Source organism: Hypanus sabinus, chromosome 6 (assembly GCF_030144855.1).
Source record: "Hypanus sabinus isolate sHypSab1 chromosome 6, sHypSab1.hap1, whole genome shotgun sequence".
Lineage (NCBI taxonomy): Eukaryota > Metazoa > Chordata > Chondrichthyes > Myliobatiformes > Dasyatidae > Hypanus > Hypanus sabinus.
In genome coordinates this window covers 16913851-16941261 of record NC_082711.1, presented here as the reverse complement: position 1 = coordinate 16941261, position 27411 = coordinate 16913851, and the positions used below count along the sequence as shown (strand labels likewise).

Below are 27411 nucleotides of genomic sequence, written 5' to 3'. Positions count from 1 at the left end.
AACCTCAAGGTACATCTGCTTTGAAATTATTTGTCAGGATAGCTTACAAAACTAAGCTTTTTACAGTATCTCTGTACATGTGGCAATAATAATCAATTCCAAATCTAGTTGCAAGATCGATTTTAATACTATTTAAGAAACTATTACACGTTAAAAACAAAATAACAATGGAAAATATTTAATGAAAACTGATTAAAAGAGAAATTGTCCCTTCCTCTCAATCCATTCCACTCCAAATGAATTAGCTTGTTTTTCAGGATTCAGGCAATAAATACTGGAACTGTTCACCATGATGGTTCAGCATGGACACAGGGGGCTGAATGGCCTATTTTCCTGTTGTATGACTCTAGAATTCCAACATTTGGCAAAGCTCAAAGGTGGCTGAAGTAGTGACACCCACTTAAGGTAACACCTTCTCATGTCACCGATACACTTGGCTAGAGCGAATTACCTTCCAATTCATGCTGTCGATATTTCAGAAAACACTTAAGGCTCTCACAACAGGAATGGCATGAGACCATCAGAATTCCAGCACACTTACATCATAACTATAGAGCAGCCCTTTACACCTTATGTCAAAGATTCCCTTCACATTCCTTTATATCCAGCCGATGTTCCTTTGGTCTGGAGTTACAAACGAATAATTCATTCTGAAAAAATTACTTTAGATAATCTCCTAATGAATTATATATTAACTACACAAATACCATAGGCGAGAATTTTATTTGTTTGATATTTATAGGGCTAGTATTTATAGTTTATATTAATGTCATTTCATAAAACCATAAGGTATCCACCCAGTGGCAACTTTATTAGGTACACCTCGCTAATGCAAGTATCTCATCAGCCAATCATGTGGCTGCATCTCAATTATGTTGGTGAGGCCGAATTTGGAATATTGTGAGCAGTTCTGGTTACCTTCCTACAGGAAAAATATCAATACAATTGAAAGAGTGCAGAGAAAATATACAAGGGATGGTGCAGAGACTTGAGGACCTGAATTATAGAGAAAGGTTGACTAGACGAAGACTTTACTCCCTGGCACATAGGAGAATAAAGGGGATATTTGAAAAAAATATACAAAAATTATACAGATAGAGTAAATGAAAGTAGGCTCTTGCCACTGAGGTTGGGCGAGACTAGAACTATAAGTGAAAGGTAAGGGTGAAAGGTGAGATAATTAAGGGAAACCTGAGGGGTAACTTCTTCACTGAGAGACTGGTGTGAGTGTGGAATGAGCTGCCGGTGGAAGTGCTGGATATGGGTTTAATTTGAACATAACAGAAATTTAGATAAGTACATAGATGGAAGGGGTATGGGAGGGGGCAATGATCCAGGTGTGGGTCGATGGGACTAGGCAGAATAACAGTTTTGCATGGACTAGATGGGCTGATGGCCCTGTTTCTGTCCAATAGTGTTCTATGACTCTAATACATAAAAAGCATGCAGACATGGTCAAGAGGTTCAGTTACTCATCAGAAAGGGGAAGATGTGTGATCGAAGCCACTTTGAATGTGGAATAATTATTGGTGCCAGATGGGGTGGCTTGAGTATCTCAGAAACTGCTGATCTCCTAGGATTTTCACACACAACAGTCTCTACAGTTTACAGAAAATGGTGAGAAGAACAGAAAAAAAATCAGCAGTTCTGAGCTCAAAGGCACCTTATTAAGGAGGGAGGTCAGAGGAGAGTGGCCAGACCAGTTCCGGCTGACAGGAAGGTGACGGGAACTCAAATAACCATGTGTTACATCCGTGGTGTTCAGAAGAGCATCTCTGAGTGCACAATATGTCAAACCATGCAGTGGATGGCTACAGCAGCAGAAGACCATAAACATACACTCAGTGGCCACCTTATTAGGGACAGAAGGTATCTAATATAGTGTCCACTGAATGCAGAACTTAGAACATTACAGCACAGTACAGGCACTGCAGCCCACAATGTTGTATTGATCTTTTCACCTACTCTAAGATCAATAAGTCCAGGCATGGGCAAACTACGGCCCGCGGGCCATATGCGGCCCATTAAGCTTTTTAATCCGGCCCGCAGAACTTGATGAAATTATATTAATAAACCTTGTTAACGTTTTTCCCCCGCAATTCTGGCGTTTTCCCAATAGATGACGCACTCTATATATATTTGTGGCGACCCATTTCCTGGCACATCGGAACCGGCTCACAATTAGCCAGCATTCCGGCTGAGGGAGATAGCCTGCAGGGATTTGCGAGCACAGAGCTTTGGAGCCTCTGTGCCATGGGGGGCAGGTTGAGGGAGGCTTAAAAGTGAGGCTGGGGATTTCGAATAAAGTTTTTTTCTTCAACTGCAGTTACCGACTCCGTGTCATAATTTTAGCGCTGCATGTAGCACACCGCTACACATTGACCTTTGTTGAGGTGCAGCGTATTACTCCACATTTGCGCTTTACTCTTTGTTCAGCTCGACCTATTTACGTGAACAGGCGTTCAGCGTCATGAACATCAACAAAGCCAGCCACAGATCCAAGTTAACTGACCAACACCTCAGATCCATCCTGAGAATCGCCACAACAAAACTAAATCCAGACTTTGATGCGCTGGCTAAAAAGGGAGACCAACAACACTGTTCCCACTGAAATTAAAAATAACTTTCTTCATTGTGTTATGTAAAAAATGCATTTGAAAATTGTTTTTTCAATAAGCCTTACATGTTACATGTCATTTCTGTTAAGTGATGGACATGAGTAGTGCGCAGGTGCACGTACGTTCTCAAACTAAAAAATGCGCTCCAGATCAAATAGCGCGTTCCACATACTGGCACGCTGTCACTGTTCTGTCCTTGTGCTGGTCGTTGTTGAGTTTTGGCACAGGGGACAATTGAATAAGAAGGAGCAGGACAAGTAAACCTGCATCTCCTACCGTTTTTGAAATAAAGGCAGGCAGGAGGAGAGTGATGATGATAATATCTTGAAGGATAACAGAATTTTCAGTGCTTTAAAATAATAACTGTTACTATTAAAAAAAGCTGTATTTTATTCATTTAATTTTCAGTGTTTTAAAAGTCATTTCAATAAATAGCTAAATACCATGGGACTTCAAAGACAGATATTTTGTCGTAATGCATTTGTTCATTTTCAATTGAAATTAAAGCACATGTTTTCTACATATCCCATGATATTTTATTTTCTCTTATGAGGTGTATTACCAAAACACTCCGTCCATCTGCTCCTGGTCCGGCCCCCCTGTCAAATTTTAGAACCCTTTGTGGCCCACAAGTCAAAAAGTTTGCCCACCCCTGATCTAGTCCTTCCCTCCTACATAGCCCTCCACTTTTCTATCATCTGCATGCCTATCTAAGAGTTTCTTAAATGCTCCTGATGTACCTGCCTCAACAACCACTCAGTACTCTGTGTGAACAACTTGCCTCTGACATCCCCCTATAGTTCAATTACCTTAACTTTTGTCCTAGGCTATCCACTCTATATCTCTGATCTCTACTAAGTCATCTCTCATCCTCCTTTGCTCCAAAGGGAAAAGCCCATTCAGCCTACCTAGTCTACTCTGTCATTCAATCATGACTGATTTCTTTTTCAACCCCATTCTTGCCACAACTTTAACCCCCTCACCAATCAAGACCCTACCAATCTGTGCCGAAAATATGCAGCATGACTTGGCCTCTCAGCCACCTGTGGCAACCAATTCCACAGATTCACCACCCTCTGGCTGAAGTCCCTCCTCTCTCAGTTATAAAGCAATGTCCCTTTATTCTGAGGCTGTGCCTTCAGATCTTTGACTCCCCTACTAAGGTAAAGTCCTCTCCACATTCACTCTATCCAGGCCTTTCAGTATCCACTGGGGTTCCTCCTCTCCACCCCCCCCCCCCCACCAACACAACAGTTATTGCCCACCCCAAATTGGGCTTGAACTGGCACTTAAAAGTCAGCCAGGTTGGGAGGGTGAGTGGGCTCGGTCTGGAAGCACATATGGACCAGGACAGATGTCCTCCCTGAAATAACATCAGTGAACCTGGGGTTTTGACAACAACCCAATAGACTTCTGGAGAAGCAAAAAGATGCAGGGATTTTAACTCAAATTAAACTTGTAACATAATCTTTAACCAGCATTCTATCGCTGGTTGTCGAGCTCATTCACTATCTGTGGCATTCCTTCAGCCATGCAGGCATGGCACAGCAGATGTGATGGGCTGAATGGCCTAATTCTGCCCCTATGTCTTATGAGCTTATGGTCTTATTTCATCACCATCATGGAAGCAGAATTAGGCCATTCACCCCATAGAATCTGCTCCACCATTCGATGATGGATGATTTATTATCCCTCTCAACCCTCTCTTGTCTTCTCCACAGTACCTTTGACACCCTCACTAATCAAGAACCTATCAACCACCACTTTAAATGCACCTAATAACTTGGCCTCCACAGATTCTCCACCCTCTGGCTCCACTTTTCTGTTCTAAAGTCATCCTTCTATTCTGAGGCTGTCCCCCTCCCCCCGGTTCTAGACTCCCCCTTTACGAAACATCTTCTCCACATCCACTCTACCTAGGCCTTTCAATATTTTGAGAGTTTCAACAAGATCAGCCCTCATTCTTCTAAACACCAACGAATACAGGCCCAGAGCCATCAAGCACTCCTCATATATAACCCTTCCTTTCCCAGGATCACTCTCGTGAACCTCCTCTGGACCCTCTCCAATGCCAGCACATCCTTTCTCCGATAAGGGGCTGATGCACTTACTAAGCTGTTTCGGTGGAAATTCTGTTGGAAGACTCTGTTGAGGAGGCAACTTACAAGGTCGTTGTGGGACTTGAGGGACTGTGTTAAAGGGAGAGGTTGGATACGCTGCAACGTTTTCCCTTGGCGTGTAGGAGGCTGAGAGATGATCTTCTGGAGGTTTATAAACTCATGACAGATGAAGGATGAATTCATTCAGTCTTTATTCCCAGAGTTAGGGAATTGATTACTAAAGGCCATACAGTAGGTTTAAGGTGCAAGGGGAAAGATTTAGTAGGAACTTGAAGGGCAATTTTTCTTTAAAACACGAAAGATGGTCAAACAGTTCCCCTCATTCTTATGTTCCGTAAGTTTCTCATGGAACAAACCGCCAGAGGAAACGATTGAGGCCAGGACAATTACAACATTTAAAAGACATTTGGGTAGGGAAGGTTTCAAAGGCTATGGGCCAAATGCAAGTAAATGGGACTAACATGTTTGGTATTTTGGTTGGCATGGACCAGATGGGCTGAAGGGCCTCTTTGCATGTAGTACAACTCTGTGACACAACTACCAACATGACATAGCGAGTAGAGCAGGGTTCCCAGCCTTTTTCATGCCATGGACCCCTACCATTAACCAAGGGATCAGTGGACCCCAGGTTGGAACCCCTGAAGCAGAGGTGTAATGTTTCGACCTATGGAAGGTGCCCATTGTGCAAAAGAATCCTGACTAGCATGGCTGATCAATTTCCCTCTCAACCTCATTCCCAATCAAGAACCGATCAACCTCCACTTTAAAAGCACCCCGTGACCTGGCCTCCACAGCCACTTGTAGCAACGAATTCCACAGGTTTACCACCCTCTAGCAAAAGAAATTCCTCCCCATCTCTCCTCTAAGTGGATGCCCTTCTACTTTGAGGCTGTCCTAAACTTCTCCACCAAAGGAAACATCTTCTCCACATCCACTCTATCTAGGCCTTTCAACGTTTGATAGATTTCAATGAGATTTCCCCCTAATTCTTCAAACTTCCAGCAATTACAGGCCTAAAGTCTTCAATTGCTATTCATCTGATTACCCTTTCATTCCCAGAAGCATTCTCGTGAACCTCCTCTGAATTCTCTCCAACGTCAGCACTTAGTTTCTTAAATAAGAGGCCCAAAACTGCTCACAATACAAGAGAAAATCTGCAGATGCTCGAAATCCAAACACACACACACACGGGGGGGAAAATGTACAGTTGACGTTTCAGGCCGAGACCCTTCGAGACCCAAAACGTCAACTGTACATTTTCCCCCCCATAGATGCTGCCTGGCCTGCTTGAGTTCCTCCAGGTGGAGGGGGGGTGGGTGGGCGGGGAAGAGAGTGTGTGTGCATGTGTATGTGTACATGCGTACACTGCTCACAATACAACAAGGCCTCGCCCGTGCCTTATACAGCCTCAGCATTACTTCTTCATTTTTATATTCTAGCAAATGGTTGAGGCAAGTACAATAGTTTTGGATAGGTACATGAAGGGGTGGGACTTAGAGGGATACAGGCCAAACACAGGAAATTGAGACTAGCTGGGAGGACACTGTAGCCAGCACAGACTTGCTGGGCCAAAGGGCATGTATCAGTGCTCTTTTGTCCCACCCGGTCTGGATTAAACTATTAACTGGGACCATACAGGGTCAGAGACTAAATGCCAAATTTAGCAGCAGCATCACTTCCTGGGAACTGTGAATGGAGGAAAAGAGATCTGAAGTTCAAAGTTCAGAGCAACAGAAAGAGCGCATGGCCAGAGACACAGCTGTTAAGCTGCCAGTAAGTCAGTACCCCACTCCAGATAGCACCTTCACACGTCACTGAGGCATTAGAAATGTCTCAGTGGTGATGAGTAATCTTCTGAGTGTTGTAGACACTGTCAGGAGCAATGGGATACACAATGACTTTTGGTGGTGGTGCTTATTGGGGAATATTAATGAGCAGAGCTCTCAGTGCATTTCCAGCAACACACACACACACACGCACACAGATGAAACAGGGCTTTGGTAGAACACAGGACAGAACAGAACAGGCACAAGCCCTTCGGCCCACTATATCTACTGACTATGATGCTAATATTACCTACCTGCATCCCTCCATTCTCTCCCTGGTCAGCAGCCTGTCTAAATGCCCTTTAGACTTCTTGCATCCATTTCCACCACCTCTCCTAGCAGCACATTCTAGGCACCCGCCATCTTCTGTGCAAATAAAAACTTGCCTCTCACGTCTTCTTTAAATTTTCCCCCTCTTAGCTTAAACTGATGCCCTCTAGCATTTGACATCACTATCTACCCTACCTATGCTTATAGACTGCTATCAGGCTACCCCTCAGCCTCTGACGCTCCAGAGAAATAGGCAGCAAGGTAACATAGCGGTTAACGTAATGCTACTACAGCACCAGTGACCCAGTCTATTTCCGCCATTGTCCATAAAGTGTTCTCTCTGTGACTCTGTAGCCTTCCTCCATGTGCTCGGTTTCCTCCCACAAACATATGGTGGCCACCCAGTAAACAAGCAGCTGATTGGCTGGCAACATTGGCTAACAGTGTCAACAGTGCAGCACTCCACCAATGATTTGTTGGCAGCATCGGCACTCCGGACCACCAAGTAAACAAGCAGCCGATTGGCTGCCTGAGGTTTGTTTACCAACTTGCATTTACCTGGCACTTTTAGCATGAGAGCAGGCCCTTTGGACCACCGTGCATCTGTCAAACATGATGAGAAATTAAATTTATCTCTTCTGCCTGCCATTAAATGCGTATCCCTCCATTCTCAATATGTTCATCTGTATGCCTAAAAGTTTCTTGAATGCCACTATCATATCTGCCTCCATCACCGCTCAATCCTGATGCCTACCACTCTCAGTGTAAAACAGGTGCCACACACATTTCCTTTAAACTCTCCCCCCAACCCCACCATCTTATATTCAACATTCTACCTCAGGGGGAAAAAATCTCTGACCATCAACCCCATCATCACCTCTCAAACTTTTATAAACTTCTGTCAGGTTACCACTCAAAAAAAAAATCCAAGCTTGTCCAACTTCTCCTTATAACTCATGCCCTCTAAACCAGGCAGCATCTCGGCAAATCCATTCTGAACCCTCTCCTGAGCCTCCGAACATTTCTGTAATGAGACAACCAGAAACGTACGCCATACTCCAAGAGCAATCTAGATCAGCACAGACAGAGAAACCAGCAGTGTGCAGAAGACAGCAACCATGTGCAAATACAAAGAGAGAAAGTGAACACAAAATAATAAAAATATATAAACAATAAATATTGAGAACATAAGTGGTAGAGTCCTTGAAAGTGAGTCCAAAAGGTTCTGTTGGGGTGAGTGAAGTTACCTCCACTGGTTCAAGAGCCTGATAGTGGATTCTGAGCTCCCTGGACCTCCTTCCTGATGGCAGCAGCAAGAAGAGAGCATGGCCTGGGTGGTGGGAGTCCCTGATGATGAATGCTGCCCTCCTGCAAAAACACTCCTTGTAGATGTGCTCAGTGGTGGGGAGAACCTTATCATCGTAAACGGTAACCTTGTTTGATTCAGTGAAGTCTCAAAGTTAGAGAGCAAAGCAGATTATTAATTGTGTTTAATTTACACACGAGAAGCATTTTTCTTACCACTGAATCATCAGTGTTTTGACAACCATTTGTATCTTACTTCTGGGAGAGAAACACTTCGAGGCCGAAAATTCAGCCTGACGTTGCCTCCATGCAATCCAACTCTCTCCAAAGGTTTCCTGCAGCAATCACGTGGCACTCCTTACTCTGCTGTTCTTGACGTTTGGTCCAACCTGCTCTATAGGTTCTAGAAATATTTTTTAACTCCCTCAGTGTACATAAAGTCTGTCTGGATAGCATGCAAACAAGACGCAGTGAATAGATCCAGACAGATCATTCTGTAGGTATGACCCTGAAGGCAGAGTGGGATTCCTAGCAGTGCGGAGAGCAGACAGATCTGAGTCCACGTCCATAGATCCTTCAAAGGTTTTTTTTTAAAACAAGATATGCTTTATTCACAATGAAAAAGTTATTTACAATAATACACCATTCCATGTCCTTGCATTATCTACATAGGTGGTCAATGCTTTCCATACTGTTCTAACACTCGAGTGGCACTTGAGGTTTATGCTGAATACTACAATAATTGAGGGGCTTCCTCCCCTCTGCCTCCAGCAGGAGAAGAGCCCTAACACGTGGTCCTTCCCCACCCAGCTCTTGTGGTGGCCGCACCAAGCTTCAGTGCGTCCCTCGGCACGTCCTCCTGCAGCCTGGAATGTGCATTCCTCCACGGACGTCTCAACGTGCTGGCAGTCCAACGGGTTTCGGGCCGACCCAAGAGCGCCTTTCACCGAGTCCGATGTCTGCCAGCTGCACCTGATGTTGGTCCCGTGTGTGCCCCCCCCCCCCACCGGGAGCAGCCTGTGGGTAGGAGACCCCTCCGTTAGGCAGCTGCTGGGGATGAAACGTGGCACAGGCCCTCACATCTTCCTCCACACTTTCTCTGCAAACCCGCAGCATGCGAAGGGAAGAGGTACCGATATGTCCCCACTGCAGGCATCCCGCGGACAGCGGGTTAGGGGGATGATGCTCCACGTGTGCAGGCAGGATCTGACTGGGCAGGCTCCTCTCACTGCCAGCCAGGCAAGATCCCTCAAACTTTCTGTGCAAGGTGATAGGACGGTGAAGAAGATGTATGGTGTGTGACTTTTGTTACCTCTGTATTTCTTCTGGAAGCTTCTTGGTGTCAGTGCTGGGTGTCACATAACTCGAATCTGGCTATCTGATTGGTTAACTGTTACCAATGGAATTTCTGGTCTAGCTAGTCTGGTACGAGAAGATCATGACCTCTGTTTTGTCTGCTGTTCCTTTGTCTTTCACGACGATTCTACTTCTTTGATCTTCTATAATATGGCCGTAAGCAACAAGTTTTACCTCTCATTCTTGACGTCCAAAAAACCTTTAGGTGGGAGAAACATCAGGATCCAACAACACAGAAGGTCGAGAAGCTTTCTCCAGCAGCGTCTGCAGTGTTGCATTTCTCCTTCAGATATTGACTCACCCCCAGGATTTGTTCGGTTTCCTGCATTGATGGATTCTTGTGTGCGCACTTGTGTGTTTTTGTGTGCGTGTATACGCACATGCGCATGTCCTGAACTGACAATAGGTTAGGCAGAGAAATATCTTTGCTTCTTGTTCACTCTTGGCACACCACACCACAGCCCGAGGGAGGTGGGGGTGGGGGGGAAGGAAGGTGATTGCTTCTAGTTCTGTTCACTCTGCGTTTGGAAGAAGGCAAAGTTGCTAAAAGAAAGAAGGCCGGAAAAGTTTCGCTGGGATGGTTGTAACCAGAGTAAGGGAACACCGACTTCTAATGAAGAGACCCAGACTTGAATCTTGAACTGTTTCTCTCTCTGCAGACACTGCATGACCTGATAATTATTTATTGCTGTTTCAGACCCAGCAGCTTTTTGCCTTTCATAAGGGATTTCAATGCCAGGGTTAGTCAGGGCTGTTTTCCCTGAACAATAAAGATCAGGGGAAGGTTTGACAGGGTGCAGAAGATCACAGCCTGTTTAAGCAGTGTAAAAATCAGAAACTTACCCTATCAGCAGGGGTTACAAGGAGAAGGGAGATCGCTGAGCAAAGATCCCAGGGGCAAAGTGAGGTGAAACATTTTCACTTCAACAGCAGTTCTGATCTGTAATTTACTCCCTGTACAGGTGCTGGAGACAGAATCAGGCTGCTGGGTCCACATCAGAGGGGATGAGAGTTAAGGGCTGTTTCCTTAGCTCTTTAAGAGGCCAGTCAGCCCATTGAGTCCATGCTGGCTCACTGAGCAATGATAATGAAAAATGGTGGGTGAGGGCCCAGTCTAGCACCAGTGGCCATCTCTTCAACTGCTCAGGCTCAAGGCCACTATTTCTTTGCAATGAAGCAGAACCACAGCTTTCTACGACAAGTAACTCAACTGGTCACTCGAGTAGAGAAGGAGATTTGCAAAGGTGTTGCAAGGACTAACGGGTCAGAGTCATAGGGAAAGGTGGATCTGGATAGGCCGTTATTCCTTGGAATGTCAGATTACGAGATGGATGGACTCCCAGTGTAGGGGGGTCCAAAACTAGGTAAGGGTGAGAGGGGTAAGATTTTAAAGACACCTGAGGGACAACTTTATCTATATATATAAATAAAAACACAGAGGGTGGTGTGTGTATGGAAAACAAGCTGCCAGAGGAGGTGGTTGAGGCAGATACGGTAGTATCTTTTTGAGAAAGAGGTACACAGAGGGACAGGGCTTGGAGGGATGTGGGCTGAACACGGGAAATTGGGACCAGCTAAGTGGACAGCATGGACTTGTTGGGCCAAGGTGAGGCACCCATGCAGTATTGCTCAGTGACTCTAGGGGGCAGCAGGGTGGCATAGCGGTTAGCCCAGTTCTATAACAGTACCAGTGACCCGGGTTCAATGCCCACCACTGTCTGTAAGGAGTTTGTACGTTCGCCCAGTGACTGTGTGGGATTCCTTCAGGGTCCTTCCCGTATTCCAAAGATGTACGGGTTAGTCGGTAAGATTGCTGTCTGGAAGGGCCAATTAATGTGCTGTATCTCTAAGTAATATAAGCGATCCTAAGTGGTGCCCCATGCCTATGCTGTCCACGTCCTTATCAGTGATAGAGGTCAGGGATTTGACTCACAGGTTGTCGAATCAGATCAGACTCTTCCTCTGAGCAAAACAAAAGGTCGCTAGCTGACTGGCTGCAGGGGACTGTGGGTCAAGAAACAGGAGCAGTAAATCAGGCAGCTATTTCTAGTCCGAGGCCATTACTCACAGAGGGCAGAGACGAATATTTCCACCACGGGTCTGAATCTGCCCAGAACCCTTGGTTCACACCACTTCTTCCCTGCTGTGGGCAGTGCCATTTGCAGCACCTGCCTTCGCCGATTAGGGTTCAGTTCCCGCCACATTCTTCCCATGACCGTGTGGCTTTGCTCCAGCTTCCCCCACGTTCCAAAGATACACTGTTAGCATTAGGATTCGTGAATTGTAAGAATGCCAGAAGCAAGGTGGCACTTGCAGGCTGCCCAGCACGATCCTCGCTGATTTGATTGAACACAAATGATGCATTCCACTGTATGTTTTGAACTCCACATGGCAAATAAATCTCATCTTTATCTTCTGAGGGAGCATCAGGAAGATGTGGCTCCCTGCAGAATGACCTTATAAAGTAATGAGAGGTGGGAGTAGACAGCCAATCATTTTCTGGATTCAAACCGTCTAATACGAGAAGAAAGCTTTTAAAGTGAGAGAGCAACGGGGCTTGATTTAGTGTTGCTGCATCTTCCGTTTTGTTTTGTTCTCTGGTGTTCTGCCCAGCATTATGGGTATACCAGTCAGCACCAGAAAGTGTGGTGGCACTTGCACACCCTTACATGTGTTGGTTGTGAACACTAATGACACATTTCACCGTTTGTCTCGATGTACATGTGATAAATAAATCTGAATCTGGGGAAAAAAAAATCTCTGGTAGAAGAAATTCCTCTTCATCTCAATTCTAAAGCAAAGTAGAGAAAGGCAAGAGAATGGGATTGACAAGGAAGGAAAATATATCTACCATGATCCAGTGGCAGGGTAGACTCAATGGGCCAAATGGCCTATTGCGACACCCAAGCCTTAAGGTCTATGGTTTTACATGACTAGCCCTTTATTTTGAAATGGAGTATCTCCTCCCACTTATAAAAACATCTCAACATCTTCCTTTAGGACCTATATGTTTGAGTACAGTCACCCATCATTTATCCAAATTCCAAGGGATATAGGCCCAGCCTGTCTAGCCTCCCTTGATTTTTATCCGTAAACTATCCTATAACTTCCCTTTGTTTTACTCCCTCAGTTTTTCTCTCTTCCCAATCCTTTGTTTTCTCTGCTGGCAGACATACAGTAACAAGCAACACACCTGAGGGTGTGCAGAGGGCAGCCCACAAGTGTCACCACACAGTCTGGCACTGACGGAGCATCCCCATGATGCTCAGCAGAACAACACCAAGACTTTTGCACAAGACTGCATTTGTCAACATGGAGCGGAGAGCAGGTTTATAAATCTGGCGGGATCGGAGGATGCTGGGAATAGAAAGGGTGGAATGCCACAGGTGGGCAGGTGGCAGAGAAGGAGTGCCAGGGGTGGGGTGTAGTGTGGTTGCAGACACACACAGCCCTGAGACACCAGCCAAGGTCATTTGATTCCAAATAATTGGTTATTCGATCATTACAGAATGTCTGCCTGGTGCTTCCCACTCTCTCCCCTCTCCCTTCTCCTTTTCCCAACCATGATTCCCCTCTCCCTGCTCCCTTCCCACTCTCAGGCAACAATGGAAACCCATATCAGAAACAGGTTTATCATCATTCACGTATGTCATGAAATTTGTTCTTTTATGGCAGCAGTACAGTGCAATACATTAAATTACTACAGAACTGTGTTCCCTATAGTTGAGAAGAATGGGTGGGGGGGGGGGCTGTTTACATTGAAATCTATCGAATATTGAAATGTCTGGTTAGAGTGGACATGAAGAGAATGATTCCTATAGTGAGGGAGTCTAGGACCAGAGGGCACAGCCTCAAAATAGAGGCGCATCCATTTTGAACAAAGATTAGAAAAAGAGGATGGTGAGCTATGTGCCCCAAGACCTTTTCTCAGTACTGTACATCCACCTGCCTCAGTTCTATGCTCTAGAATTCCTTTTCTCGACCTCTCTTACACCATTATTAAAACACACCAACCATTTACTGCCCCATCATAATACCTCCTTATGTGGCTCTGCTTTTTTGTATTCCCTTGTCATTGAGCGTAAAACAGTCCATTCAGTCCATCTCACCCATGTCGACCCAGGTGCCCACCTAAGTTGTCCCATTTGCCTGTATTTGGGCCATATCCCCCAATCCAGAACCAATCCCATTAAGCAGAGGTTGGGAACCTCTGCCCTAAACCTTGCCGATCCATTTACTTGTCCGAATGTAAAATGCCTCATTAAAGGTGCTATGTAAATGCAAGCAAATTATTTGATAGCATTATGAATCAAGTTGTTTTTCTTGAAAAGAAACTACTTTAACAATGTCTTTGGATGACTATCCAGCTTTTGAACTGAGCTGTATATGGTAAACAGTCAGCATTACAAGGCCTTGGCCACAGTCATGACCAATTACAAAGGTTAATCAAGGAAAGAGGCAGCATCAGCAACCACACATCTCATAAACCCCTCAGACATACTCTCAGCGCCACTTCATTAGCTCGGTAATGCAAATATCTAATCAGCCAATCATGTAGCAGCAACTCAATGCAAAAATGCATGCAGACCTGATCAAGAGGTTCAGTTGTTGTTCAGACCAAACACCAGACTGGGGAAGAAATGTGATCTAAGTGTCTTTGACAACGGAATCATTGTTGGTGCCAGACAGGGTGGTTTGAGTATCTCAGAAACTGATCTCTTGGGATTTTCACACACTACAGCCACTGGAGGATGGTGCAAAAAAAATGAAAAACCATCCAGAGAGTGGCATTTCTGTGGAAGAAAACTTTTTGGTAATGAGAGCAGACAGAGGAGAACAGCCAGACTGGTTCAAGGTGAAAGGAAGGTGACAGTAAACCAAATAACCACGACTAGAACAGTGGTGTGCAGAAGAGCGTCTCTGAATGCGCAACGTGTCAAAATTTGAAGTGGATGGGCTACAGCAGCAGAAGACCATGAACATACACTCGGTGGCCACTTGATCAGGTCCAGGAAGTACCTAATAAAGTGAAACATAGAAAACCTACAGCACAATACAGGCCCTTCGGCCCACAAAGTTGTGCCAAACACATCCCTACCTTAGAAATTACTAGGCTTACCTATAGCCCTCTATTTTACTAAGCTCCATGTACCTATCCAAAAGCCTCTTAAAATACCTTATCGTATCCGCCTCCACCACCATTGCTGGCAGCCCATTCTGTGCACTCACCACTCAGAGTAAAAAAAAAACTTACCCCTGACATCTCCTTTGTACCTACTCCCCAGCACCTTAAACCTATGTCCTCTTTTGGCAACCATTTCGGCACTGGAAAAATGCCTCTGACTATCCACACAATCAATGCCTCTCATCATTTTGTACACCTCTATCAGGTCACCTCTCATCCTCCTTCACTCCGAGGAGAAAAGGCTGAGTTCACTCAACCTATTCTCATAAGCCATGCACCCCAATCCAGGCAACATCCTTGTAAGTCTCCTCTGCACCCTTTCTATGGCTTCCACATTCCCCCTGTAGTGAAATGACCAGAACTGAGCACAGTACTCCAAGTGGGGTCTGACCAGGGTCCGAAATAGCTGCAACATTACCTCTCAGCTCCCAAACTCAATTCCACAATTGATAAAGGCCAATACACCGTACACCTTCTTAACCACAGAGCCAACATGCACAGCTGCTTTGAGCATCCTGTGGACTCAGACCCCAAGATCCCTCTGATCCTCCACACTGCCAATAGTCTTACCATTAATACTATATTCTGCCATTATATTTAACCTACCAAAATGAACCTCTTCATACTTATCTGGGTTGAACTCCATTTGCCACTTCTTAGCCCAGTTTTGCATCCTATCAATGTCCCAATGTAACCTCTGACAGCCCTCCACACTATCCACAATACCTCCAACCTTTGTGTCATCAGCAAACTTATTAACCCATCCCTCATCCAAGTCATTAATAAAAATCATGAAGAGTAAGGGTCCCAGAACAGATCCCTGAGGCACTCCACTGGTCACTGAACTCCATGCAGAATATGACCCGTCTACAACCACTCTTTGCCTTCTGTGGGCAAGCCAGTTCTGGATCTAGAAAGCAATGTCCCCTTGGATCCCATGCCTCCTTACTTTCTCAATAAGCCTTTCACGGGGTACCTTATCAAATGCCTTGCTGAAATCCATATACACTACAGGCAGTCCCTGGGTTACGTATGAGTTCCAATCCTGACTCTGTCTTTAAGTCAGATTTGTATGCAAGTCAGAACAAGTACATCCGGTATTATTTAGCGTCAGTTAGTCAAACATTTGTCCTAGTATACAGTCTATATTTTACCTTTCTATGCATATAAAACACTTAAGAAACATATGTATTCCAATAATTAAATCACTGCATTGCTTAGTAATAATTGTAGCTTTCATCGGGACAGGGCCTTTCACATGCTCCATTATTCTCACTTTATCCTTTAAAATTGTTCTGATCATTGACCGACTGTAGCCGAGCGATTTTCCAATGATGTTTCACCTCTTTCTAAACACTTTATTATTTCCACTTCATTTTCAATCAGGATCGCTTCCCGTCAATGGAACAGAAACACTGCCGGCGGCGGGTCCCGAGATCCGCTGGGTCCTAAGGGCCACCGCACTGAGACAGGCTAAATGGGACAAGTGGGGGCTGTGCTGGGTTTGGGTATTTGATCTTCCACAATATTCCGCGTGGGAATTTGAACTGGAGGTGGCAGTGTTTTTTTTTTATGAGGTCGAGTTTCGAGCTCGACATCAACCCGGCATGGATGGTTTTGGAGTCACTGGATCGACATTAACCTGGCACGGGAGCGATCTGTCAATGGATCGAACTCGAGCCCGGCACTGATCTCATGGCGCCACCAGCCGACCAGAACTGGGGAGGGGGGTCAGGGTGAATATTACTAAGAAGAATTTAAGCCAAATACAAAGTTAAACACTCAACACAGTGTCAATGGCAACGACTTAAAATGACAGACGACATCGTGATCCGACTTAAAACAGCGGAAGGCGTTCTCCTTCCTCTGTTCATAAATACGAGTTGTCCATAAGTTGGACGTTCGTAACTCGGGGACTACCTGTACATCTACTGCTCTTCCTTCATCAATTTGTTTAGTCACATCCCCAAAAAATTCAATCAGGCTCATAAGGCACAACCTTCCCTTGGCAAAGCCGTGCTGACTATTCCTAATCATATTATACCTCTCCAAATGTTCATAAATCCTGCCTCTCTGGATCTTCTCCATCAACCTACCAACCACTGAAGTAAGACTCACTGGTCTATAATTTCCTGGGCTATCTTTTCTCCCTTTCTTGAATAAAGGAACAACATCCGCAACCCTCCAATCCTCCAGAACTTCTCCTGTCCCCATTAATGATGCAAAGATCATTGCCAGAGGCTCAGCAATCTCCTCACTTGCCTCCCACAGCAGCCTGGGGTACATTTCATCCGGTCCCAGAGACTTATCCAACTTGATGCTTTCTGAAAGCTCCAGCACATCCTCTTTCTTAATGTCTACATGCTCAAGCTTTTCAGTCTGCTACAAATAATCACTACAATCACCAAGTTCCTTTTCCATAGTGAATACTAAAGTATTCATTAAGTACCTCTGCTATTTCCTCCGGTTCCATACACACTTTCCCCACTGTCACATTTGATACGTCCTATTCTTTCAAGTCTTATCCTCTTGTTCTTCACATACTTGCAGAATGCCTTGGGGTTTTCCTTAATTCTGCCCACCAAGGCCTTCTCATGGCCCCTTCTGGCTCTCCTAATTTCCTTCTTAAGCTCCTTCCTAGTAGGCTTATAATCTTCTAGATCTCCAACATTACCTAGCTCTCTGAACCTTTTGTAAGCTTTTATTTTCTTCTTGACTAGATTTATTACAGCCTTTGCATACCACAGTTCCTGTACCCTACCATAACTTCCCTTTCTCATTGGAACGTACCTATACAGAGGTCTACACAAATATCCCCTGAATATTTGCCACATTTCTTCCGTACTTTTCCCTGAGAACATTTGTTTCCAATTTAAGCCTCCAATTTCCTGCCTGATAGCCTCAATTCCCCTTACTCCAATTAAACACTTTTCTAACTTGTCTGTTCCTATTTCTCTCCAATGCTAATGTAAAGGAGATAGAATAATGATCACTATCTCCAAAACGCTCTCCCACTGAGAGATCTGACACCTGACCAGGTTCATTTCCCAATACCAGATCAAATACAGCCTCTCCTCTTGTAGGCTTATCTACATACTGTGTCATGAAGCCTTCCTGAACACACCTAACAAACTCCACCCCATCTAAACCCCTTGCTCTAGGGAGATGCCAATCAATATTTGGGAAATTAAAAATTAAAATCTTCCATGACAACTCTGTTATTATTACATCTTTCCAGGATCTGCTTCTCTATCTGCTCCTCAATATCCCTGTTACTATTTAGTGGCCTATAAAAAAACACCCAGTAAAGTTACTGACCCCTTCCTGTTCCTAATCTCCACCCACGGAGACTCCGTAGACAATTCTTCCAACTCTCCCCAGCTGCCTTAGCAAACCTCCCCATCAGGATATTGGTCCCCCTGGGATTCAAGTGCAACCCATCCATTTTGTACAGGTCATGCTGCCCCAAAAGAGGTCCCAATGATCCAGAAATCTGAATCCCCGCCCCCTGCTCCAATCCCTCAGCCACTCATTTATCCTCCATCTCATCCTATTCCTATTCTCACTGTCGCGTGGCACAGGCAGTAATCCCGAGATTACTACCTTTGTGGTCCTGCTTCTCAACTTCCTTCCTAACTCCCTGTAGTTTTTTTTTTCAGGACCTCTTCCCTTTTCCTACCTATGTCATTGGTACCAATATGTACCACGACCTCTGGCTGTTCTCTCTCCCACCGCAGGATATCTTGGATGTGATCTGAAACATCCCAGACCCTGGCACCTGGTAGGCAAACTACCATCCGAGTTTCTTTCCTGCATCCACATAGAAGTGGCTACTGAGTACATTTGTTCTTGTGCATATGACAACGAAGTTGACTTTGATTTCTTGGATCAAGCTCCTGGATTCTGCCCTGATATCTCCAGGTGCAGCATCCCACCAATGTGTGGGTTACTCATGAAGAGCCTAGTGACATTTTGTGGTATAAATGAAGGTATCTTGGCATCATCTCCTGCAAACATGTCGCGGGAAGATGCAGAAGGTTATAAAGTGATGTTGAGTTAAAGGGTGTTGAATTGGGCAACTTTCAGGGCAAGTGTGCTGGTGTTTCCTGTCAGAGCTGCAGAGTTTACCTTTCTTTCAGGCAATGGGATCAGACACAACCTATGATTTGAATGCCAAATGAAAAACTCCTGCCTTGAGTGTCTGCTGTTCAAATTCCCACAAGCAGATGAGGTTTTTTCCATTTCATCACATCAGGACATCCCAGTGAGCGAAGGAGACAGAACGTGCTTGAACATAGCCACTCCTGGGCAACACGAGGATCTGGGCAGAAATGTGGCACACAGAGATTCACAGATCATAGAACAGTACAGCACAGGAACAAAACATTCAGCCAACAATAATGTGCTGAACTAAATGACCTGACAGACTTGCAGGTAAAGTGTCACCTCACTTGGACAGACTGTTCAGGGCACTGAATATAGCTAAGGGGAATGTGTGATGATATGAACATCAATTTTGCCAACCTCCGGTAATTTTTCCCCCTCCCTCCGTCTCTTTTTCCATTCCCCATTCTCGTTATCCACTCAACCCCTTCTTTGTCCTCACCTGCCTATCATCTCTCTCTGCTTCTCCTCCTTCCCCTGCTCCCATGGACCACTCTCCTCTCCTATCAGATTCCTTCTTCTTCAGCCTTTACCTCTTCCACCTATCACCTCCCCGCTCCTGACTTTGTCCCTCCTCCCCCCAGACACCCATCTTGGATCAGCCATCACCTTCCAGCTTGTACTCTTACCTTCCCCACCTCCTCCCCCCTCCCATTTCCAGTCCTGAAGAAGGGTCCCCGCTCAAAACGTCAACTGTTTATTCCCCTCCATTGATGCTGCCTGACCTGCTGAGTTACTCCAGCATTTTGTGTGCTTTGCATAAGATTTCCACCATCTGCGGAATCTCTTCTGTTTATGAGCATAAAGGTTGTAGACATTGTTCTAATGTAGGCAAAACAGTAAAATCCCATTGGCATGGAGCCAGATCTGACACACGTCCAGATGATGAAGCCCTGGCCGACTGTTGTCTGGATTTAGGTCAAACGATCAGCTGTGGATGGGAAGTACAGTACACCCCTGATCTTCCGGTCAATGCCGCACAGAAACATGCCCACTGGCCCGTCCGGTCCACGCTGACCCGCTTTGTCTCATACCTGGATCGCAGCCTTCCATACACCCCTCATCGGCGTAGCTACCTAAACTTCTCGTAAATGTTGTACTTGAAGCTGCATCTACCACTTCAGCTGGCACACCACCCTCGGAGAGAAGAAATGCCCCCTCAGGCTCCACTTAAATATTTCACCTTTCTCCCTAAACCTATGACCTCCAGTTCTCATTTCACCCAAACTGATGAGAAAAATCCTGCACACACTCGCCCTATTGATACCTCTCATAATATTGTACGCCCCTTAAAAAACAGAATTAGATAAGGAAACACACACACACACACACTCCATAAAGTGAAGCTCAGCACAGGAGTGTCTGTACGTAAGGTGACTCTGACAGGAAATGATAAAGTAGTGGTGGTTGGGACGTGGAGGTGTGGGTTAGTGAGTGGAGGTGTTGATCAGCCTCACTGCTTGGGAAAAGTAATTGTTTTGGAGTCTGGTGGTCCTGTGTGGATGTTATGCAGCCTCCTCCCTGTTGGCAGTGGGATGAACAGTCCATGAGCAGGGTGGGTGGGATCCTTCGTGATGTTACTGGCCCTGTCGCAGCACCTTTCTGTGTGTATGTCCTTGACGGCAGGTAGGCTGGTGCCAGTAATACACTGGGGAGTTTTGACGACGGTTGTAGCAACTTCCTGTCCGCTGCAGAGCGGTTTCCATACCACACAGTTAGGAGACTCTCGCCATCACTGTCAGATTATAACGCACCAGTAGGCAGCAACTTTAAACAGGATGTAAGCATGTGGAAAACAGGCTTTTGACTGAAAGTGACAACTGGGATTGTGTGGAGCTTTTGTACACCTGAGCACCCCCAGAATCACACAGCAGGTAAACAGGCCATTCAGCCCACAGAATCCATGCAGACGATTCGTCACCCCCTGGTAGTATTGTATTCTCCAACTGGAGGATGCAATCAGAATGTTACCGTAAATGTAAATCAGAGAAAAAAAACTACAGATACTGAAAATCTGAAATAAAGAACTGACTCCTGTCTGCAAAAAGTAGTGCATACAGCCCAGTCCATCACAGACAAAGCCCTCCTCACCAATGCCTTAGGCAAGGCTCACTGCCTTAAGAAAGCAGCATCCATCAAGGACCCCCAACATCCAGGCCACCTTCTCTTCTCGCTATTACCATCGGGAAGGAGGGTCCCACTCCACAAGGGGCAGGAACAGTTATTACCCTAAAAACTTCAGGCTTCTGAACCGGAGTGGGTAACTTCACTCACATCAACTCTGAACTCATTCAACAACCGACAGACTCACTTTCTACCACTCACATTCGCAATATTATTTTTTTAAATTATTATTTGCAGAGTTTTGTACTTTGGATGTCTGTCAGACTTTGTTATGTATAGTTTGTCATAAGTATTCTATTTCTTAACTTTGCTGTGAATGCCTGCAAGAACATGAATCTCAAGGAAGTTGATGGTAACATATATGTATTTTGATAATAAATTTAATTTGAACTTCGATTTGGCCACTTGACAACAGACTTGGGACAGCTACAGTGCCTGACCAGCCGAACGAAATCTTCAGGACGTGGTCAGAAAGTGGAGCAGAGAGGGACCCCTCACTGACACGGGCCAACGACGCACAGAGTTCCGACCGTCAGGATTGAACTCGGATTACCGGAGCTTTTCGAGGGGGGTGGGGGGAGCACGATCTACTCAAAGCACCACTGTGCCACTCCTTTCTCCCTTGTGATTTTTTTTTTGCCTGTTTCAGTACCTTGGACAGATAAAGTGTTTGTCAATGTCTCCCCCACTCCCCACCTTCAGCTACTCTTCCCTGCCCCCTACCCCGACACACCACTTGATTAAAAGATAGCAAGTGGTTTCAAGAATAAAGCAATTTATCCACCACATGCTTAAAATACGTTGATGCTGGAAAGTGTGGCGACACTTGTGGGCTGCCCCCAGCACACCCCTGGGTGGAATGGTTGTTAACGCAAACAACACATTTCACTGTACAGTACTGTGCAGAAGGCTCAGGCACACATATGTAGCTAGGATGCCTAAGACTTTAGCTCAGTACTGTAATAATTCTATATATTACACTGTACTACTGCCGCAAAAAAAAGACTAATTTCATGACATATGTGAGTGATGATAAACCTGACTCTGATATGGATCTCTGTTGTGGACTGAGAGTGGGAAGGTGGTAGAAAATGGGTAATTACGGTTGGGAAAAGAGGAAGGGAGAGGGAAGCACCAGGGAGACATTCTGTAATGATCAATAAACCAATTGTTTGGAATCAGATGACTTTGTCTGGTGTCTCAGGGCAGGGTGTGTCTGTATCTGCACCTCCCGCCCCGGCAGTCCTTCTCTGCCACCCCTCCCACGATGCTCCACCCTCACCGTTCCCAACATCCTTTGCTCCCACCAGATTTACAAACTCGCTCTCTGCTTCACACTGACAAAAACAATACAGTGCAAATTTCTTAGGCACCCTAGCAATTAATCTGTGCCCACAACTTTTGCACAGTCATGTATGTTTTGATGCACATATGATAAATAAATATCAATTACTTCAGTATCAGCTTTGTCTGCCAATTCAAGCCTAGCTTACAAAGCAGCAGAACCACTGTCAGCCATATTTCAGGACTACTTCATCAACGACCATTCTAAGCAACAGGTTTGAAATAGACTGTGGTGGAGTCCAAGTCCAGAGGTATCTCTAAGGCAGAAGTTGGTCATTTTCTGATTGGTCAGGACATCAAAGGATATGGTGAGAAGGCAGGTGTATAGGGTTGCGTGGGATCTGGGATCAGCCATGATGGAATGGTGAAGTAGAGTCGATGGGCTGAATGGCCTAATTCTGTTCTTAGGTCTAATGGACTTGACAACAAGGTACTGAACAGAGAGTTACATTGTTTTTAGTACAGACTTTTCTCTCACACACTGCACAAAAAGTTGCCTCAAGTTATTAAGGACCACTCTAAAAAGCTGTAAGTTCAGCCAGCTCCACTCACCAGGGTGGGGAATCTGTGGAACTCATTGCTACAGATGGCTGTGGAGGCCAAGCCATTGGGTACATTTAAAGCAGAGGTTGATAGGTTCTTGGTTAGTAAGGGTGTCAAAGGTTACAGGGAGATAGCAGGAGAATGGTGTTGAGAGGGATAATAAATCAGCCATGATGGAATAGAGAAGCAGGCTCGATGGGCTGAATGGCCTAATTATGCTCCTATGTTTTATGGCTCCATCATGGACAATAGTCTCCCCACCATTGAAGACATCTTCAAAAGGTGATGTCTCAGAAAGGCAGCATTCATCATTAGGGTCCTCAGCACCCAGGACATGCACGTTATCACCAGAGAGGAGGTATGGGAGTTCCAGAACGCACACTCAAATGTTTTCGGAGCAGCTCCTTCCTCCGCAATTAGATTGCAGAACAGACAATGAACCCATGAACACTGTTTCAATACTTCTGTCCTTTTTTGCACTACTGAGATTTACGGAGTCACAACACAGAAACAGATTCTTCGGCCAATCTAGTCCATGCCGAACTATTAATCTGCCGAGTCTCATCGACCTGCATCCAGACAACAGCCATCCATACCCCTCCCATCCATGTACTAATCCAAATGTCACTTCCATGTTGCATTTGAAACTGTGTCCACCACTTCCACTGGCAGCTCGTTCCACACGCTCACCACCCTCTGAGTGAGGAAGTTCTCCTCATGTCCCCCTTAAACATTTCACCTTTCAACCTTAACCCATGACCTCTGGTTGTAGTCTCACACACCTCTGTGGAAAAAGTCTGTTTGCATTTACCCTATCTATACCTCTCATCATTCTATATACCTCTATCAAATCTCCCCTCATTCTCCTATACTCCGGGAAATAAAGTCCTAACCTATCCAGTCCATCCCTGTAATTCATGTCTTGAAATGTCAGCTTATAAATTTTCCTTATTGACATCTTATAAATTTTCTCTGCACTCTTTCAAGCTTATTGATATATGTCTTGTATGTAGGTGTCCGGAACGACACAGTATTCCAGATTACACATCATCAACATCTTATACAACTTCAGTGCAACATTCCAACTCCTGTACTCAATTCTCTGATTTATGAAGGCCAATGTGCCAAAAAGCTCTCTTTTCAAGCCTATCCACCGGTGATGGAACTTACAATGAATTTTGGATCTCTGTTCCCAGATCCCTCTGTTCTACCACACTCCTCAGTGTCCTGCCATTCACGTTTAAGTCCTACTTTGATTTGTCCTCCCAAAGTGCAAAACCTCACACTTGTCTGCATTAAATTCCATCTGCCATTTCTTAGCCCATTTTTCCAGCTGGTCCAGATTCTGATTAACAGAGGGTTGATGAAGGATTTATGCCAGGAATTTATGTTGCAACTTTATAACACTCTGGTTAGGCCACACCAGGAGTACTGCATACAGTTCTGGTCACCTCCTATGAGAAGGATGTTGGGGCTTTGGAGAGGGTGCAGAAGAAGTTAAGGAGGCATGTGCTATCATGAGAGATTGGATAAACTTGGGTTGTTTTCTCTGGAACGCTAAAGGCTGAGGGAGATCTGATCAAAGGTTTACAAGATTATCGGGAGAGAGAAGGGGGCAGACATGGAAGGTGAGTGGGGGTAGGGTTGACAGGGGATGTGAGGGGTAAGTTTTTTTACTCAGACAGTTGTGGATACCTGGAATGCTCTGCCTGGTACAGTGGTAGAGGCAAATACGTTCGAGGCTTTTAAGAGCCATTTAGATAGGCACACAGATGGGAGGAAAATGGAGGAATATGGACATTGTGTAAGCAGGAAGGATTAGCGTTTGGTGTTATTTTTTAATTTGCTTTTTAGCTGGTTCAACATCACTTTGCGAACGGTATGGCCTGTTCCTTTGCTGTACGTTTTAGTTCACACTCTAATACTCCGAAGGGGGAGTGTTGACTAGTGCATCCAGCTCCGCGCTGAACGCTCCAATCTGCCACTCTCCACTGACCTGTTCTGACTCCCAGGGACCTTGAGAGCAGAATATCACTCAACGGCACCATTCTTGTTCTAGCTACGTCAGTTGTTGTTTTTAATCTCTCCGTGCTAATTGCTTGACAGGTTGTCATCACCTTCATTTTATCCAAAATTAGGTCCAATTAAAATGGCAAATATATATTTCTTCATTCACAGTTGTACACTGCTCAATTATTGCTTTGATTGGAAAGGATTTAAATCAGCTTGGGATTTTCTTTCTGTACACATAGAATGGCAGTAGATTTAGCACACAAATTATCATCAACTTGACACCAGACCTCTAACACACTTTAACACACCCAAGCTTCCACCATTTCCAAATGATGTACACATGCATGCATTGTATGTATAGCTTCCTCCCCTCATGGAGTCACAGAATCAGCACAAAAACAGGCCTTTTGGCCCATCCAGTCTGTGCTGACTATCCTCCAGCCATTTTACAATAACCCTATATTAATTCCACTGCCCCCTTCATTCTTTCACTCACCTGCCCACCAGGGGCAATTTTACAGTGACCCATTTACCCACCGGCCCGCGTGTTTTGGAATGTGGGAGGAAACCTGAGAGCCCGGGAGGAGGGTTGGTCAAAGCCCGTGGAGGACGTGCAAACTCCGCACAGACAGGACCCTAGGTCAGACCTGAACCTGGGTCAAAGGCACTGCGACCCAGCAGCTCTTCAGATGCACCGCTCTTCCGCCCCACTACAGAACATCCCGTGTTCTTTAATACATCGCGGCTTGACTGCAGTCACGTTCACGTTGGACACCGACCAGACAACTGAGGTCCACTAAAGACCCTTCAGCGAGTTGCACCTCGGGAGGCCTCAAATGGACTTCCATGAAATTCGACAAAGCTAATGTTGAGGGAAAAGCAGACGTCGAAGTGCAAATGGGAAACGACAGCATCTGGAAACTAGGAAAAACCTGCTATACCTTGCATATAGATACATTCTGCCAATTTACATAATCATGAACTTACATTGCCAGGAAAATTGAAGTAGTGACGACTTCATAATTTCCCAAGTCTCTTAAACTTTTTAGGTCCAGGTCTGAAATATCGACTGTTTGTTGCTCTCCATAGACGTTGCCTGACCTGCCCAGTTCCTCCAGCATTTCATATGCATTTCTCTGGATTTCCAGCATCTGCAGGATCTCTTGCGTTTATGATAATTTGCGCTGTACTGGCATTTGAGAAGATTAAGCTATCTAAGTCTGTGTGCTGAAAGGCTGCAGAGTCTCTCGATCGCTGCCACTTCTGCAGTGCCAGATTTCCACAGTTTTATTGAAATCTCTCTCTGCCCTAGGATTATTGTACCCTCCCCCACCCCCACCACCCCCTAAATTTCCTTTATCCGGTCAGCTCTATAAAGGGAGACTCCAGTGATGATCTAATAAAGAGATACCAATTCTTCTTTTACAGGCTCAGTAGTCCAAAAATGCAGATTTAGAATATTCTGTTAGCGAGGCAGAGGTAATTTTATTTTGAAATACATCAAGTTTTTTTTTCACAACAGTGGTAGAAGCAAACTGGAGAGCAACTTTCAAAGGGATATATATTTGGAAGGAAAAAAAATCTGTGGGACTCTGGGGAAATAAGGCTCCTTCCTTTTCGTTCCATCACAACCACAGCAGGCAGAACGATCACAACCAGTCCCAAGACCTCTATCATTTCAAGGACTCAAGGCTGATCAGGGTGGTCTACAGTAGAAACTGCAAAAGTGGTACCACAACAGTCATGGACAATTATGTAACGAGTCACTGCCCTTACTCTTCCAATAATGAGCCCAACCCCGGCCCTGAATGGTTTTTTTTAAGAAATAGGCCCAAACATACAACACAAGCGATTGTTTCCACAGCTGCTGACTCGGATCAAAGACTTTCTCCCCCGCTGCATCAGTGTTTGCTTCAATAAACATTTCTCTCAATAACAACCTCTCTCTTCACACTTTACAACGGAGACCCTTTTTTGATTTGGACTGAGATGGGGGTGTCCCGTACGTCTAAATCTGGCACCCTTTCGGATTCGCACCGTGATTTGAGAGGAGGGGGCGGGTGTGGGTGTACGGGGTCTAGAGAAGGGGAAGGGGGGCGGGTAGTAACATTGCAAACACATGGTCACAGAGCTCTCAAAGGACAACAAAAGGGTACTTACACGTCAAGTTCCCCAGATGCGCTGCTTCCCAGTCAGTAGGTGTGCAGTTAAACTCCTAACATATGTCAGTAAATCCAGTCTTGTCACTGTGTCTGCCGCTGAACAACTTCTTCCATCTTCGGCTGTTTTTCTCGTTCACCGTGTTATTTCTCCTCTGTCTGTGTGTGTGTGTGTGTGTGCGTTGTCGCAAGCAGCGCCCGGTCCGTGTCCAACTCGGCAGCGAGGTGTTTCAATTGTTCCTTGGCTCCGATTTCCCTGCCTTTGCTGTCTGTCGAGGGAGGAGGGGGGTAATATATAAAAGTTGAGGCTGGGAGCAGCAGGCTGCTGTTGAGAGGAAGATGCTACCGGGGATGTGTGGCGGCGCGTTTGATGGACTGTGACAC

General features: G+C 45.3%; 1 protein-coding gene across 1 annotated transcript in view; it reads right to left on the bottom strand.

Annotated features, from left to right (window-relative positions):
* The window catches only part of scn5lab (sodium channel, voltage gated, type V-like, alpha b), a 672977-nt gene extending 645810 nt beyond the window's left edge, over window positions 1–27167 (bottom strand). The window contains exon 1 of the mRNA XM_059971792.1: window positions 27029–27167. The gene's annotated coding sequence lies outside the window, so the exon portion shown is untranslated. The remainder of the gene's footprint in view (window positions 1–27028) is intronic.
* Between the last annotated feature and the right edge of the window lie 244 nt (window positions 27168–27411).